Source organism: Acomys russatus, chromosome 3, assembly GCF_903995435.1.
Source record: "Acomys russatus chromosome 3, mAcoRus1.1, whole genome shotgun sequence".
Taxonomy (NCBI): Eukaryota; Metazoa; Chordata; class Mammalia; order Rodentia; family Muridae; genus Acomys; species Acomys russatus.
In genome coordinates, this window is record NC_067139.1 from 64,006,470 (window position 1) to 64,023,902 (window position 17,433).

Sequence of the window (17,433 nt, forward strand, 5' to 3'; positions counted from 1 at the left end):
CTTCCTCTGAGTGCCACCAGGTCTCCCCCTCCAGGGGACATGGTCAAATGTGAGGCACCAGAGTACGTGAGAAAGTCATACCCCACTCTCCACTCAACTGTGGAGATTATTCTGACCATTGGCTAGATCTGGGAAGGGGTTTAAAGTTTACCTCCTGTATTGTCCTTGGCTGGTGCCTTAGTTTGAGCGGGACCCCTGGGCCCAAATTTGCCTATCATATTGTTCTACTTGTAGGTTTCTAGGACCCTCTGTAAGGTTCCTGCCTTTAATTCCTGTCTGACTACTCTCAATGATGGACTATGACCTGGAAGTGTAAGATGAAATAAATCCTTTCTTCTTCAGGTCATGATGTTTATCATAACAACAGACAAGCAACCAGAACAGTCCTAGTTGATTATTTCTGTCTTCTAGAGATTTGCGTAAACAGAACGCCTCAGTATATATTCTTTTGGGGAAGGGGTAATGGCTTTATTCAAATTCTATTTAAAAAATAGAAGTAGGTTTTTTTTCTTTTTATTAAGGAGGAATATTCAACTGTACCAGTAGACCACACCCATAGATAGACATTTCCAGTCTAGACTGTTGGCCAGTATATGTAGGGATTAGGGCTATGTAGTGGCTATTAGGGATTGCCGTGGTTCTGTTACTGTGAAGATACACAACGATCAAGGCAACTATTGTAAAAGAAAGCATATAATTGTAGGCTGATAGTTTCAAAAGTTTAGTCCATTATCCTTGTGGCAGGATGTGTGTCAGTGTTCAGGCAGACACTGGAGCAGTAACAGAACTGTATCCTGATTTGCAGGCAGATAGAGAGAGAGAGAGAGGGATGGGGGGAGAGTCTTGGCATGGGCTTTTGAAACCTCCAAGCCCACCCATAGTGACACATTTCTTTTAGAAAGTCCCACCTCCTAGTCCTTGTAATCCTTTCAAATAGTGCTACTCCCTGGTGACTAACATTCAAATACTTGAGACAATGAGGACATTCTCATTCAAATCACCGCACTTCACTACCTGGTCCCCATAGGCTTGTAGACATATCGTACTGCAAAATTCATTTAGTCCAACTTCAGAGGTCCCATGGCCTTCCACAGTCTCAACACTGATTGAAAGTCCAAGGTTCAAATTATTTTCTGAGACTCATGGCATTCTCTTAACTATATACTGAAAAAAAAAAAAAAAAGCAGATCTATACTTCTAATGTATAATGGCACAGAATATACATTATCAGTTCAAAAAAGGATGAAAGGGAACATTAATGGCATGAAACAGACTTATTTACCAGCTCAAAAGGGAGAAAAGGAAGCATAGTCAGGAAATATTGGAACAAACCAAGACCTAATGCCAGCCAAATTCCATACTTAGCATCTCTATGTCTGATATGAAAGTGTTCATATCTCTAACTCATTTGAGCTCCGTTGACTGGAGCACACTTCCATCTCTTGTATCTTGCTTCTGTAACATCTTGAGGTCTCCAAAGAAATCCAGGCTTCGCCTTCAGAGTGTCATTCCATGGTCTCTTTAAGCCATCGTGCAGGGACAACCCTACACATATCTGGCCTCCGCTGCAGAGGAAGATTCCACAACTTCTTTCCTGTATTCTTGATTCTAAGTCCAGAACCATGTGGTTAAAGCTGTTAGGTTCTTCTGCTTGCTGGGGCTGGAACTTGGCCCTTTTCTTCAAATACATTTTCATCAGCTTTCCGTTTTCAGTGGTTTCCTTCATGGCTTATTCTTTGCTTTAATTCCCTTTCACAAGTTGGAAGTTCAGTTTGGTGTAGTCCTGCCCTGATGTCACCACTACCTTTATTCCATTTAGCATAAGGCTTTTCTTTAAACTTTCATCTCCTTGAGCACTGGAGTTAGGTCCACCACACTTTCTGGTGCTCTTCTCCTCATATTTTTCCTTGCCCAGCTTGCTCCTTTTTATTATAGATCTGCATAATAGAGACTAGAAATAACCACACAGCATACTCAATAGTAGGCTGTCTTGAACTCTCCTCTGCCAGCATCATTAATCTAAGAGTCTTTGATTTGGCTTCAGGTGGATATACTTAAGACCAAGCCACATTCTTTGCCCCAGTAGCACAAGAGTTCCCACTTACTAATAATCTTTCCTTCTGAAATTTCTTGAGCTGTGTTTTTACAGACCACATTGCCCTCAGCACCACTGTCTTCAACACCATGGTTGACCTGACACAGCAACAACCCAATCTCTGGCACCAATTTCTGTCTTAGTCACTGTTCTGTTGCTGTGAAAAGACATAGTGATCAGGATAACTGTTATAAGAGAAAACATTTAGTTGTGCAGCTGCTTACAGTTTCATAGGTGTAGGTCATTATTATCATGACAGTACATTAGGCGGGTGCTGGAGTAGTAACTGAGAGGTACACCCTTATCAATATGTGGAGAGAGTCTGCTCCTGGCATGGGCTTTTGAAACCTCAAAGCCCACCCCCAGTGACATAATAATCCTTCCAACAAGGCCCCACTTCTTAATCTCTTTCAAATAGTGATGATTAAACATTAAACTATATGAGCTTATGGGGCAATTCTTATTCAAACTGCCACAGAGATATATACACAGTGGGTCTTTTCATGTATACTTTTATTTTGTAGGGGGACATAGACTTAAATTCTAGGCATTATAGTAGGCATCTGATGGTTCTCATTGTAGTGGTTTTCGTTTTCATTTCCCTGGTGATTAATGATATTTTGCATCTTTGTGTCTTCTTTATCCTGTCTGCTTTCCTTCAGTTCCTACCTTCTTGCTTTCCTACCTCCACTTCTTCCACCTTTGGTGATGATGTTTTGCATCTGTGTGTCTTCTTCATCCTGTCTGCTTTCCTTCACTTTCTACCTTCTTGCTTCCCTTCCACCCTTGGTGACAGAATCCTCCCCTTCTTCCGCCCTTGGTGACAGAATCCAGGGCCTTGCACATTCTAGACACATGTTCTTCTGATGAGCTATCTCTTCAAGCATATATCTGTGGATCTGCCTTAGTAAATTGATTAAATATTTTACCTTGTTTTTTTGAACTGTATCTTTTAAAATGAGTTTTGATATATTTAAAGCCAAATTCTTTACTGGATAAATACTTTGCAAGTATTCCTAGCAGTCTATGGCTTGTTTTTTCACAACAATCCTGTCTTTATGAGTGGCAGGCCTTTTTATGTTGATGAAGTACAACTTGTCAATTTATTCTTTTGTGGATTGTGCTTTTAGTGCAGTAACTGGAAAATTTCTTAACATCCCATTCTGTTCAGTTGTTCTGTTTTTTTCCTATCTTTATACCAATTGCACATTTCTTGGCTTATAATTGCTTTAGAGTAAAATTTGAAATCACATTTTGATAGACTTTTAACTTCTTTTTAAAAGTTATATTAGCTATATTAGGCCATTAAAATGTTTTTTTTTTTTTTTTAAGTTTAGAATTGTTGATTGCGTTTGTCACTAATACAAAAATGATGCCCCGGGATTTGTGATTGCATTTAGTCTACAATAGACTTTGCAAAGAATTGCCATCTTAATAGAACCAAGTCTTCTCACCCAGTATATATACACTTATGTAAGCTGTTTTAAAATTTTCTCAATAACGATTTATTGTTTTCTTTTTATAAAAGATTGATTGATTGATTGGTTCATTATACACGGTACTCTGCCTGCATGAACACCTGCATGCTAGAAGAGAGCATTAGATCAAATTCCAAATGGTTGTGAGCCACGATGTGGTTGCTGGGAATTGAACCCAGGACCTCTGGAAGAGCAGAAAGTGCTCTTAACATCTGAGTTATCTCTTCAGCCCCTGATTTAGTGTTTTCAATGTTCAGCCCTTTAATACATCAATATTTTATATTGTTGATTAGCACTCTTCTAAATGGTACTTTAAAATTTTTTAATGTGTAATTGTCCATTGATAATATGTAGAAATACATTTGAGTGTTATGTACTGATCCTGTGTCTTGTGACTCCAACCTTAATACATTTAATAATTATAGCACCTTTACAAGCATTCTGTGACATTTTTCTGCATCAACTGCCATATCTGTTGGAAATACAACAACTTTAACACTTCATCAATGTTTGGATAATTTGTGTTTCTTTGTCTTTTCTGATTGTGTTGGTTATCCTCTCCTGTAGGAAGATGAATGTGAGGGTAGGCTAAGGCACTGTTTTCTGGGACTTGATACTGAGAAGAAATACAGTGCTATATCACTAAGAGTCAAGTCAGATGTGGCTTGTTCACCAGTCCAGGGAGGTCCTTTTTTGTTCCTAGCTTGGTGAGTTTTTGTCAGGAATTCATGCTGGATTTTATATACTGCTCCTTCTGCGCGTACTGTGATTTTTTTTCTTTTAGTCTGTTAATATATGGAAACACATGGATTGATTTTCTAATTTAAATAGCCCTGAAGATGAAGCTTGCTAGTTATATTATATTATGTTTTACATTATATTTCACATTTAATTTGAGAAAATTTTGATTAGAAAAATTTCTTCTGTGTTCGTAAGGGATTTTGGTTGTTTTTTCTTCCTTCTTATATGTTTCTCTGGTTTTGATAGTTGTATAATGATATTTTCAGAATGTGAGGTGAGAAGTGTTCAATTCTGGATAGTTTTATGTAGAGTTTTTCTTTCTGTGACTTCTAGAATTTGCTCAGGAAGCCGGGTAGCTTTGGGTTTGCTTAGTGGGAATGTTATAACTACACATTACACTGCGTTGGCAGCCTTAGAGCTATTTCTTCTTGAGTGAGTTTTGGCAATTTGGGTTACTCAAGAAATTTTCCGAATTTCATCCAAGTTGTCAAACTTAGAAGTATAAAGTTGATGTTTCCTGATTGATTTTTTTTTCATCATTGTTGAATCTGTAGATATAAGAGGTCTCTTTTTTATGTATTTATTACTTGGGCATCTTCTGTTTTTCCTCTAGATCTTTCTAGTTATTAGTGTTAATTGATTTCAAACACCAGTTTTTCTATTTCATTGATGCCCTCAAATGTTTTTTTTTCTATTTCCTTTGATATTTTCTCTGTGTTCATAAAGCATTTATTGCTTTTCTCTCCCTCCCTGGCTTCTTCCTTTCTATCCTCTCAGCCCCTTTCCCTCCCTCTTGCTTCTTTCTGCTTTTGCCTTTTTCCTTTCTCTTTCTGCTTACTTTGCCCATCATTTGCTTTCCTTTCTTTCAGCTGCAGCTGTGAAGGTGAGGTTGAGTTGAGGATTTTCTTTAGTGTCGTGCTTCCCTTTCAGTGACTTAGTGTCATCAGATACATTTGATGCATTATATTTCATTATTCAGCTGAAAATACCTTTATTACTTTTTGGTTTCTTCTTTGACCCATGAATTACTTAAGAAAGTGTCCCTTTGTTTGAAACATTTGGGGATTTTTTTCAGTGATCATTATGTTATCTGTTTCTAGTTTAATTCTGGCATGACCATAGAACATGGCTCTAAGTACTTGGATCCTTTTAAACTTAGTGAGACTCATTTATAGTGTTACAGTGCAGTGTATTGTCCTTTTTTTTGTTTATGCTTCATGAGAACTTGAATAGACTATATAATTTATTGTTGTGTCCAACAGTCTATAAATGTGAATTAAGTCAATTTAGTTGTTAGTTTCATTTGTGCCTTTAATATCTTTGATGTTATCTTTGTGTATTTGTTCTTTCAATTATTGAGAGGCTTACTAAAATATTCAGAGGTAGTTGTATTTTGTTTCATTTTTCAGTATTTTCAGTTGTTGCATAATATATTTTGAAATATTCTTACTAGGGCATAAACATTTAGATTTTCTTGATTAATTGACCCTAAGGCATTAATACATGATTTCCTCTATCCTTGGTAATTTTCTCTCTTCTGAATTATAATTTTCCTGTTATTAATACAGCCAATCAATAAGACTTGAAATGTGAAATTATTCCTTAAGCCATGGACTTCCAAATGAATATTGTGTCAGCTGGCATGGAAAAAACATTAATTTCACGACATATCTCCAGCAGGGTGACCCACAACATATTACCCATGAGGGTGATCAGGTACATTGTAAATTACAGTGATGTTTTAAATGGAAAAATTTCCCTTGGTAGCTCTGAATTATCTATATACTCATAAAACAAGCCAAGAAACAAGCCAACAGATCACCTACCACATGATTCATAAAGAAATATTTATACTTACACACATACCTACATACATGCATACATATCTACATAAATTAAATCAATATATATCAAAGATATCTACAACTCCATGTTTTGTGCTATGCTACTAATAATTGCTAATATATTGTGCTAACCAAGGTGCATGTGATTATATATTATTATTCAATAAGAAAAAATGGAATTCTGTGGCCTCTGCAATGGCTTGGCATATAAAGGCTTGCCTCTAAGACTAACAACTTGACTTTAGTCTTCAGAGTCCACATGGTAGAAGAAAAGAACTGATTCCTTTGTTTTCTGACCACCACATACATGCCATAGTATGTGCATGCCCCCCTCCACACAAACACACATATGAATAAATACAGGAAATAATGAAAAAGACTAGATTGGTGTCTTTTGTAAAAAATGGACATACCTGGAGTCGTTATGTTAAGTGACATGCAGTGCCACATCTATCTGAAGTAGAATGGTAGTTATCAATGCCAGGAAGTGTCAAGTGTGGATGGAAAAGGAAAATTGGAAAGTTGATACCAAAATAATGTTTAACAGAAGGAAGTTCTATACTTCTGTAGACAGCGGGGATGTTCACAACTACCTATTACTATTTTATGATAACATATAGAGAGTACTTTAAAGACTTCAACACAGAGAAATGATAAGAAGAGGGAAATATTGGTTATGCATTTTTGTGTCTACCCATCATATTTTATAATCAAAAACAACAATTGAGCTACAATCCTACAGAAACAACATGCTGTAACAAATGTGATATTTTCAGGCTTTTGTTGGTCCATTTACCAAGTACTGGCAGAATACATGAGTATAATTCTTATGGATGCTTAGATTATTTTTAATGAATACATGAGGATAGACCTTAACTTCAAGTCACCAAGTGCCTTAGCCCCTTATAGTAAAGCAGCTTGTCCTGTGATTTTTTTAAAATCTTTTTTTTTTAATTAATTTATTCTTGTTACATCTCAATGGTTTTCCTATCCGTTGTATCCTCCCATTCTTCCCTCCCTCCCATTTTCCCCTTATTCCCCTCACCTATGACTGTTCCTGAGGGGGATTTCCACCCCCTCTATATGCTCATAGGGTATCAAGTCTCTTCTTGGCAACCTGCTGTCCTTCCTCTGAGTGCCACCAGGTCTCCCCCTCCAGGGTACATGGTCAAATGTGAGGCACCAGAGTACATGAGAAAGTCATATCCCACTCTCCACTCAACTGTGGAGAATGTTCTGACCATTGGCTAGATCTGGGCAGGGGTTTAAAGTTTACTGCCTGTATTGTCCTTGGCTGGTGCCTTAGTTTGAGCGGGACCCCTGGGCCCAAATCTGCCTATCATAATGATCTGCTTGTAGGTTTCTAGGACCCTATGGATCCTTCTACTTTGCTATTCTCCCATGCTTCTCTCATCTAGAGTCCCAATAGGATGTCCTCCCCTCTGTCCCAGTTTCCTGGTAAGTGAAGGCTTTCGTGGGACATGCCCCTTGGGCTAGTATGTAGATATAGGTGAGTATATACCATTTGATTCATTCTGCTTCTGGGTTAACTCACTCATTTTGATCATTTCTAGCTCAATCCATTTATCCACAAATTTTGGGAATTCCTTGTTTTTAATAGCTGAGTAGTATTCCATAGTGTATATGTACCACAGTTTCTTTATCCATTCTTCTACTGATGGACACTTAGGCTGTTTCCATGTTCTGGCTATTATGAATAAGGCTGCTATGAACATGGTTGAGCAAATTTTCTTGTTGTGTACTGGAGCATCTTCTGGGTATATTCCAAGGAGTGGAATAGCTGGGTCTTGAGGAAGCCCTATTCCCATTTTTTGTGTGTGTGTTTTTGTTTTTGTTTTTATTAATTTATTCTTGTTACATCTCAATGTTTATCCCATCCCTTGTATCCTCCCATTCCTCCCCTCCCCATTTTCCCATTATTCCCCTCCCCTATGACTGTTCCTGAGGGGGATCACCTCCCCCTATATATTCTCATAGGGTATCAAGTCTCGCACCAGATAGATTTCCAAAGTGGCTGTACTAGTTCGCATTCCCACCAGCAATGAAGGAGTGTTCCTCTCTCCCCACATCCTCGCCAGCATGTGGTGTCACTTGAATTTTTTATCTTAGTCATTCTGATGGGTGTAAGATGGAATCTCAGAGTTGTTTTTATTTGCATTTCCCTGATGACTAAGGAGGTTGAGCATTTCTTTAAGTGTTTCTCAGCCATTTGATATTCCTCTGTTGAGAATTCTCTGTTTAGTTCCAAGCCCCATTTCTCAATTGGGTTATTCGGTTTGGTGGTGTTTAATTTCTTGAGTTCTTTATATATTTTGGATATTAGACCTTTGTCAGATGTAGGGTGGGTGAAGATCTTTTCCCAGTCTGTAGGCTGTCGCTTTGTTCTCTTGACAGTGTCTCCTGCCTTACAGAAGCTTCTCAGCCTCATGAGGTCCCATTTATTAATGGTTGACATTAAGGTCTGGGCCGTTGGTGTTCTGTTCTGAAAGTTGTCTCCTGTGCCAATATGTTCCAGGCTCTTCCCCACTTTTTCTTCTAAGTGATTTAGTGTGTCTGGTTTTATGTTGAGGTCTTTAATCCACTTGGATTTGAGTTTTGTGCAAGGTGACAAATATGGGTCCAGTTTCATTTTTTTACACATAGACCTCCAGTTAGACCAGCACCATTTGTTGAAGATGCTATCCTTTTTCCATTGAATGGATTTGGCTTCTTTGTCAAAAATCAAGTGACCATATGTGTGTGGATTCATATCTGGGTCTTCGATTTGATTCCACTGATCAACCAGTCTGTTGCTGTGCCAGTACCATGCTGTTTTAATTGCTATTGCTTTATAGTACATTTGAGATCAGGTATGGAGATTCCTCCGGAGCACTTTTTATTGTACAAGATTGTTTTATCTATTCTGGGTTTTTTGTTTTTCCATATGAAGTTCAGAATTGAACTTTCAATGTCTTTAAAAAATTGTGTAGGTATTTTGATAGGGATTGCATTGAATCTGTAGATTGCTTTTGGCAGGATGGCCATTTTTACTATGTTAATTCTCCCGATCCATGAGCAAGGAAGATCATGCCATCTTCTCAGGTCATCTTCAATCTCTTTCTTCAGAGTTTTGAAATTTTTTTTCAAACAAATCCTTCACTTGCTTAGTTAGAGTAACTCCTAGATATTTTATATTGCTTGTAGCTAATGTGAAGGGTGTGGTTTTTCTAATTTCTTCCTCTGCAAGCTTGTCATTTGTGTATAGGAAGGCTACAGACTTTTTTTGAGTTAATTTTGTATCCAGCTAATTTGCTGAAGGTGTTTATCAGCTTTAGGAGTTCTCTGGTGGAATTTTGAGGGTCACTTATGTACACTATCATATCATCTGCAAAGAGGGATAATTTGACTTCCTCCTTTGCCATTTGCATACCCTTGATCTCCTTTTGTTGTCTTTTTGCTCTGGCTGGAACTTCGAGTACTATATTGAAGAGATATGGAGAGAGTGGGCAGCCTTGCCTTGTTCCCGATTTTAGAGGAATTTCGTTGAGTATCTCACCATTTACTTTGATTTTGGCTATTGGCTTGCTGTATATAGCCTTGATTATATTGAGGAAAGTGCCTTGTATCCCTGATCTCTCTAAAACTTTAAACATGAATGGGTGTTAAATTTTATCAAATGCTGTCTCTGCATCTAAAGAGATGATCATGTGGTTTTTTTCTCTTCAGTTTGTTTATATGGTGGATTACATTAATGGATTTCCATATATTAAACCATCCCTGCATGCCTAGAATGAAGCCTACTTGGTCATGATGAATGATATCTTTGATGTGTTCTTGTGTTCGTTTTGCAAGTATTTTATTTAGTATTTTTGCATTGATGTTCATAAGTGAAATTGGTCTGAAATTCTTTCTTTGTTGAGTCTTTGTGAGGTTTAGGTATCAATGAGACTATGGCCTCATAGAATGAATTTGGTAATTTTCCATCCATTTCTATCTTTTGGAGTAGCTTGAATAGTATCGGTATTAGCTCGCCCTTGAAGGTCTGGTAGAATTCTGCACTGAAACCATCTGGCCCTGGGCTTTTTTTGGTTGGGAGACTATCTATGATTTCTTCTATTTCTGTAGGGGAAATGGGACTACTTAGCTTGTTTATCTGTTCTTCACTCAACTTTGGCAAGTGAAATTGATCAAGAAAATCGTCCATTTCCCTTAGATTTTCAAATTTTGTGGCGTATATGCCTTCAAAGTAGGATCTTATGATTCTTTGTATTTCTTCAGTGTCTGTTGTTATGTCTCACTTTTCATTTCTGATTTTGTTGATTTCAATACTGTCTCTCTGCCTTTTAGTTAGTTTGGCTAACGGTATGTCTATCTTGTTGATTTTCTCAAAGAACCAGCTCTTGGTTTTGTTGATTCTTTGGACTGTTTTCTTAGTTTCTAATTTGTTAATTTCAGCCCTGAGTTTGATTATTTCCAGATGTCTACTCATTTTGTGTGTTTCTGCTTCTTTTTTTCTAGGGCTTCCAGTTGTGTCATTAAGATGCTTATGTGCGATGTTTCTAGTTTCTTTTTAAAGGCACTTAGTGCTATGAATTTTCCGCTTAGCACTGCTTTCAATGTATCCCACAAATTTGCATATATTGTTTCTTCATTTTCATTGAATTTCAGAAACTCCTTGATTTCTTTCTTTATTTCTTCCCTGACCCAGGTATCATTTAGCAGAGAGTTGTTTACTTTCCCCGTACGTGTAGGCTTTTTGTTATTTCTGTTGTTGTTGAATTGCAGCCTAAGAGCATGGTGATCTGATAGAATACAAGGTATTATTTCAGTCCTCTTGTATCTATTGAGGCTTGCTTTGTGACCTATGATGTGATCAATTTTGGAGAAGGTTCCATGAAGTGCAGAGAAGAAGATATATTCTTTCTTGTTTGGGTGAAAGGTTCTATAGATATCTGTTAGATCCATTTGACCCATGGCATTGGTTAATGATGTTGTTTCTTGGCTTAGTTTCTGTTTCAATGACTTATCCTTCAGCGAGAGTGGGGTGTTGAAGTCTCCCACTATTATTGTGTGGGGATCGATGTGTGGTTTAAGCTTTTTTAGCAGATCTTTTACAAATGTGGGTGCCCTTGTATTGGGAGCATAGATGTTCAGAATTGTGATGTCATCTTGGTTGACTTTACCTTTGATGAGTATGAAGTATCCTTCCTCATCCCTTTTGATTAATTTTGGTTGAAAGTCTATTTTGTTCGATACTGAAATGGCTATGCCTGCTTGCTTCATGTGACCATTTGCTTGGATTATTTTTTCCAACCTTTTACCCTGAGGTAATGCCTATCATTATGGGTAAGATGTGTTTCTTGAATGCAGAAGAATGTTGGATCTTGTTTATGCACCCATTCAGTTAGTCTGTGTCTTTTTATTGGAGAAATGAGACCATTGATGTTGAGAGATATTAATGACCAGTGACTGTTCAGAGTCTTAATTTTGATGTTGGTTCCAGTCGAGCGTTTGTGTAGTTGTGTTTTTGCCATGGGATTGTTATCTATTTCCTGAGTAGTTTTGGTTGTAGCTTGACCCTTTGGGATGCAGTTTTCCTTCTAGTACGTTCTGTAAAGCTGAATTTGTGGATAGATACTGTTTGAATTCGTTTTTTTCATGGAATATTTTGTTTTCTCAATCAATGGTTATTGATAGTTTTGCTGGGTAAAGTAGTCTGGCCTGGCATCTGTGTTCTCTTAGGGTTTGCAGGATCTCTGTCCAGGCCCTTCTGGCTTTTATGGTCTCTGCTGAGAAGTCAGGTGTAATTCTGATAGGTTTGCCATTAAATGTTATTTGGCCCTTATCCATTGCAGCTTTTAATATTTTTCTTTGTTCTGCATGTTTTGTGTTTTGATTATTATGTGACTGGCAGTTTTTCTTTTCTGGTCAATTCTGTTTGGTGTTCTGTAGGCCTCTTGTATGTTTATAGGCATCTCTTTCTTTAGATTGGGGAAATTTCCTTCTATGATTTTGTTGAGAATAGTTTCTGACCTTGGAGTCTGGTATCTTCTCTTTCTTCAATGCCTATTATCCTCAGATTTCTCCTTTTCATGGTGTCCTTAATGTCTTGGATGTTTTGTGTCAGGAGTTTTCCATATTTGGCATTTTCTTTAAGGGTTGCTTCAAGATCTGTGATTGTATCTTGTAGACCTGAAATTCGTTCTTCCATCTCTTGGATTCCGTTAGAAAAGCTCACCTCTGTGTTGTTCGCATTCTTCTCTGAGGTCTCACGTTCTTGTTTTTCTCCTGTCTGTGTGTTTATCATTGAATCCTTTTTTATTATCAGATCTTGAACTGACTTTTTGATTTCTTTCATCTGATTGTTTGTATATTCCTGAGTTTCTTCCATTGCCTCTTTATAGGTCTTCAGAGCTTGAACCGTTTTATTTATTTCTTTCATCTGGTTGTTTGCATTTTCCTGCAATTTTTTCAGTTCCACTCTATGTGCTTCTTTTATGTCTCTCACCTGTTTGTCTGTGTCTTCCTGCATTTGATTACGAATTTTATTTGTTTCCTCCATTACCATCCTCATTACTAAGGATTTGAGGTCCTTTTCTTGTATTTCCGTTGTATTTGAGTCCTCTGGGTTGTTTTCTTTGGGATAGCTGGAAACTGGAGACGCCATGTTGTTTTTGGTTTTCTTTGCGTATGCTTTTTCACTGTCCTTTAGACATCTTGCCATCTTTGTTTTTGTTGGGTAGTTTCCAGAGTTGGAGGGAGGGAGTCTGATGATAGATTCACTTGTTTTCTCACGATTTCCCTAGGCTGGGAGCTCTAATGCTTCACTGGTGTGGATGTTAGGAGGTTAGCCCTGTTGCTTTGGACTCTCACAGCCAGTAATCTTCAGCTCCCCTGTGCTGTGGGTCCTGCAATTGTTCTGGGTCTGTGAATGAGCGTTGGGTCAGGCCAAGGTATCCACAGCCTTCTGTGTCCCCTGCCAAGTCCAGCCAAGAACACTGGGCCCGAACCAAGGGCCGAACTCAGCTAGATTCTCAGGGCCTGAACCGTCTGCCGAGCTCAGCTAGGGATTCTGGGCCCAACAATGCACACAGGGTCCAGCCAGAATTTTGGGGCTGGGACTATGCACCAAACTCAACTAGGGGCTTTTGGCCCAAAGTGTGTCCTGTGGTCAGTTATTGACTCAGGGCCCGAACTGTCCACCAATCTCAGCCAGGAATTCTGGATTCAAACTGCACACTGTGTCCATCCAGAGTCTTAGAGCCGGTGGAACTGAGGGCTCCGCCCAGCCTGTGTCATAGCAAGAAAACTGCAGCTGCGCTGAGCTAGGGCTTCTGGTGGAACTGAGTGCTCCACCCAGCCTGCGTCACAGCAGGAGAACTGCGACTGCGCGGAGCCAGCACCGGTGGTGGAACTGAACGCTCCGCCCAGCCTGCATCACAGCAGGAGAACTGCGGCTGCGCTGAGTCAGTGCCAATTGTGGAACCAAGTGCTCCACCCAGACTGTGTCACCGCAGGGAAACTGCGGCTGAGCTGAGGTGGTGCCTAGGGTGGAACTGAGAGCTCCGCCAAGCCTGCACCACAGCAGGGGATCTGTGGCCATGCTGAATAAGTGCCTTGGGCAGAATTGCCTGCTGGGCTGGGCCAGAACTTAGGACTCTGGGGCCGAACTGTCCGCCGAGTCCAGTCTGGGTCCCAAGGCAGCAAGCCACCCAAATCCTCCCCAAAGTCCCCTCTCCCGCAGCAACTCCCACCGGCCACCACACCAATCGCCTCCACTGGAAGGCTATGAGCTGCAAACCTCAGCCACTGCCACTGGTGCCACTGGTGCCACTGCTGCCGCTGCTGCTGCCGCTGCCGCTCCGATCCGAGAAAATCCACACTCCTCCCGTGTGCAGGGGCACACAGGTCATCCGCACCCTAGTCCCTCCGAACCGTGGAGCACTCCCACTGCCGTGGTGTGGGGACCTTGGTGTTCCTGGCTCAGAAATCTGTGCAATTCCATGAATTGTTCACTGGAGCCTCCAAACACGGTCCACACTGCTCGCCGCCATCTTGGATCCTCCTCCTGTCCTGTGATATTTTAAAGACAGGCACCAACCCCTTGCTCTAGCTGGGATGCTTGGATGGCATCTTTGTCCAGTTTGAAGATGCTTTATCTAAATTGAAAGTCTGTTCCTTAGTACAGCCACCTTCATTAGTTATCTGTGTTTCATAATTAACTTGCGGTAGCTTCCAAAACAGTGCTTGCTCCCTCATTTTTCTGGTTGATGTTACATAGATGGTTTTTGTCCTTAAACCCCAATAGTCAATCTCTGCCTCTGGCTTTCCTTTTGGAGTGTCTTCTCAGTCTGGTTCTTGGCAGAACAGAGGAGAATGACCACCCTGCTGTCATTAGGCTTTGTTGTAAGAGGATGTTGGTTGGATCTTGAATCCACACCAGTGAAACTTCTTCACATCACCGGTAAATCTCCTTCACTTCATAGTGAGCAGCTCTTATAATTTCAAGGATTGTACTTTGTATGTAACTTGGCTGTTTGGCATAGAAGCCTAGCTCTCTACCTACCTCTGTTTTCTGTATGCCATTCATTCTGTATGCTGTTAGTCATCTCAAACTTTTGATTTAAAGTGAGAGATGTGCAATTCTTTCCTTTTAATGCTTAAAAGTCATTGTGCTTTTGTTAGCTGGTCTGATTTAATTATTCCTGTGGCCCGAGGAGAGGGTTACAGACACTTGGTAGGACAGTCACTTACTAAGTTTGACATCTTGTATGACTGAAGATTTTAGTGTTCCCCAATAGTCTTCTAAGTGGCATCAAAGCTCACGGGCCACAGACTACCAATGCAGATACAATAATAATGAAAATGCTTGCCATTGTGGCATTCCCTGAATGTAACACAGAGACAAGTAGGGAGCACATGTTTGTGGGAGGGAAAAGATGCCTAAAGGATTTCTGTATCTAGTACTGCCCTAAACCTTCAATTTCATAAATACTGTCTTATCTGTGAAGTCCAATACAGCAGCATACAATACCGTAAGCTTTGCCTGTATAATAAGGAAGTGCAGTGTAAATATACTGCAGTATTGAGGTGGATAAGACTGAGAATAGAGTCTGTCCATCTTCAGTGCATATTTAAGAATTACAGCATTACAGATGGTCCTAGAAACCTACAAGAAGAACATTATGATGGGCGGATCTGGGCCCAGGGGTCCTGCTCAAACTATGACACCAGCCAAGAACAATATGGGAAATAAACTTCGAACTCCTACCTAGATCTAGCTGATGGACAGGACATTCTCCACCGTTGAGTGGAGAGTGGGGACTGACTTTCACACGAACTCTGGTGCCCCATTTTTGACCATGTCCCCTTGATGGGGAGGCCTGGTGGCACTCACAGGAAGGATGGCAGCCTACCAAGAAGAGACTTGATACCCTATGAGCATATATAGGGGGAGGAGGTCCCCCTCAGTCACAATCATAGGGGAGAGGAGTAAGGGGAAAATGGGAGGAAGGGAGGAATGGGAGGACACAAGGGACGGGCTAACAATTGAGATTTAATATGAATAAATTAATAAAATATTAAAATAAAAAAAGAATTACAGGATTAATTGTATTTCAGCAGCAGGGTAATTAGTGTTTAATAGAGATATTCTATTTGTGGTTGATTGATGCCATGGTGTGGAGCCCTGATGATCTACTTTTAAGGTCTGTTATACCACTTCACATACAGTGTGTGTATATGTGTGTGTGTGTGTGTGTGTGTGTGTGTGTGTGTACACATATAGTATAGTATAGTATATGAAAATTGTATACTTTCTTATTTCTTCCCCTGCTTTTATGTAATTGTTGTCTTAAGTACTAACTTTGTGTATGATAATATACCAAAATATATTGCTGATGTATTTACTCCAACAATTATCTTTTAAATAGTTTGAAATCACATGATAAACGTTACTCACTTTCTGGTCTAGCAACCATCTCTGGTGCTTTACTTCTGCACAGGTCTATGTTTTGATCTGGCATAATTTTTTTTTGTCTGAGGACTTTCTTGAACCTGTTTTATAATGCAGCAATGCTTGTGATGAAAGCCTTTAGCTTTTGGTGTCCTTTAGCTTTTTTTACATTTGAAAATAATTTTATTTCACCTTTGATCTAAAGGATATTTTTGCTAGGTACAGAATTCTAAATTTTCCAGTTTGCATATTATTGCTGAACATCATGACTAAAACCATCTTGGAAATAAAAGGGTGTATTTCAGCCTATAGCTTTCAGTCCATCATGATGGGAAGTCAGGGCAGAGGCTCAGGGCAGGAACCTGAAGATAGGAACTGATGCAGAGACCATGGAGGGATGCTGGTTACTGGCTTGCTTCTCACAGATTGCTCAGCCTGCTCTCTTGTACAACCTAGGATTAACTACATGGGTGTGCTATCACCCACAGTAGGCTGGATCTTCCCACATAGATCATTAATCAAAAAAATATCACAGAGACACACCTACAGAGCAGTCTGATGGAGGGATTCCTCAGCTGTTCCCCGCTTCCCAAATTACCTGAGCTTATGCCAAGATGACGAAAATAGATGCATCAGAAATTTGATGCCACTCCATGTTTTGTTGCTCTTTATCTGCAGTCTTTAGGGTTTCCTTTCTCTCCTTTGGAGTTCATTATTTGTACCTTGGGTTTTTTTTTTTTTTTCCTTCCAGTCTCTATTATTTAATTGTGCTTGTAATTGTTGAGCCTCTTGTACTTGTAGATTTATAGTTCTCATCAAAACATCATAAATTGTTTCTTCCAAACATAAAAGCCAAATTACCTATTATTTCTTCAATTGCTTTTTCTGCATTCCCATTCTCTTATTTAAGGATTTCTGTTACACACAAAATACGCCCTTTGAAGTTATGCTGCATGCCACGGGTATCCTTCCTGTTGTTATGTGTGTGTTGCACACTTACTACTATGTGTTTGTGGAAATCAGAGTACAGTCTCTGGTGCTGGCCCCCTGCCGTTTACCTTGTTTGAAACAGTGTCTTTGTTGTTGTTTTTCCCTGGTGCTTGTGCCAGGCTAGCTGGCTCATGAGCTCCCAGGGATCCTCCTGTTTCTGCCACCCACCTCACCACTGGGCACTGGGATTGATGACATACACTATTGTGTTTAGGGGTGTGTGCATTCTGGAGGTCTGAGCTCCGGTTCCCACGTTTGTGTACTAAGCACTTTCTCACTAATTCATCTCCTCAGACCCACGTTTTAGTATTATTCATTTTCTCTCTGTTT

The 17,433-nt window shown here is 39.6% G+C and overlaps 1 protein-coding gene across 2 annotated transcripts in view; it reads left to right on the forward strand.

Moving 5' to 3' along the window:
• Positions 1-17,433, forward strand: part of Grid1 (glutamate ionotropic receptor delta type subunit 1) — a 735,616-nt gene that overhangs the window by 419,842 nt on the left and 298,341 nt on the right. The gene's annotated exons all lie outside the window — the stretch shown is intronic.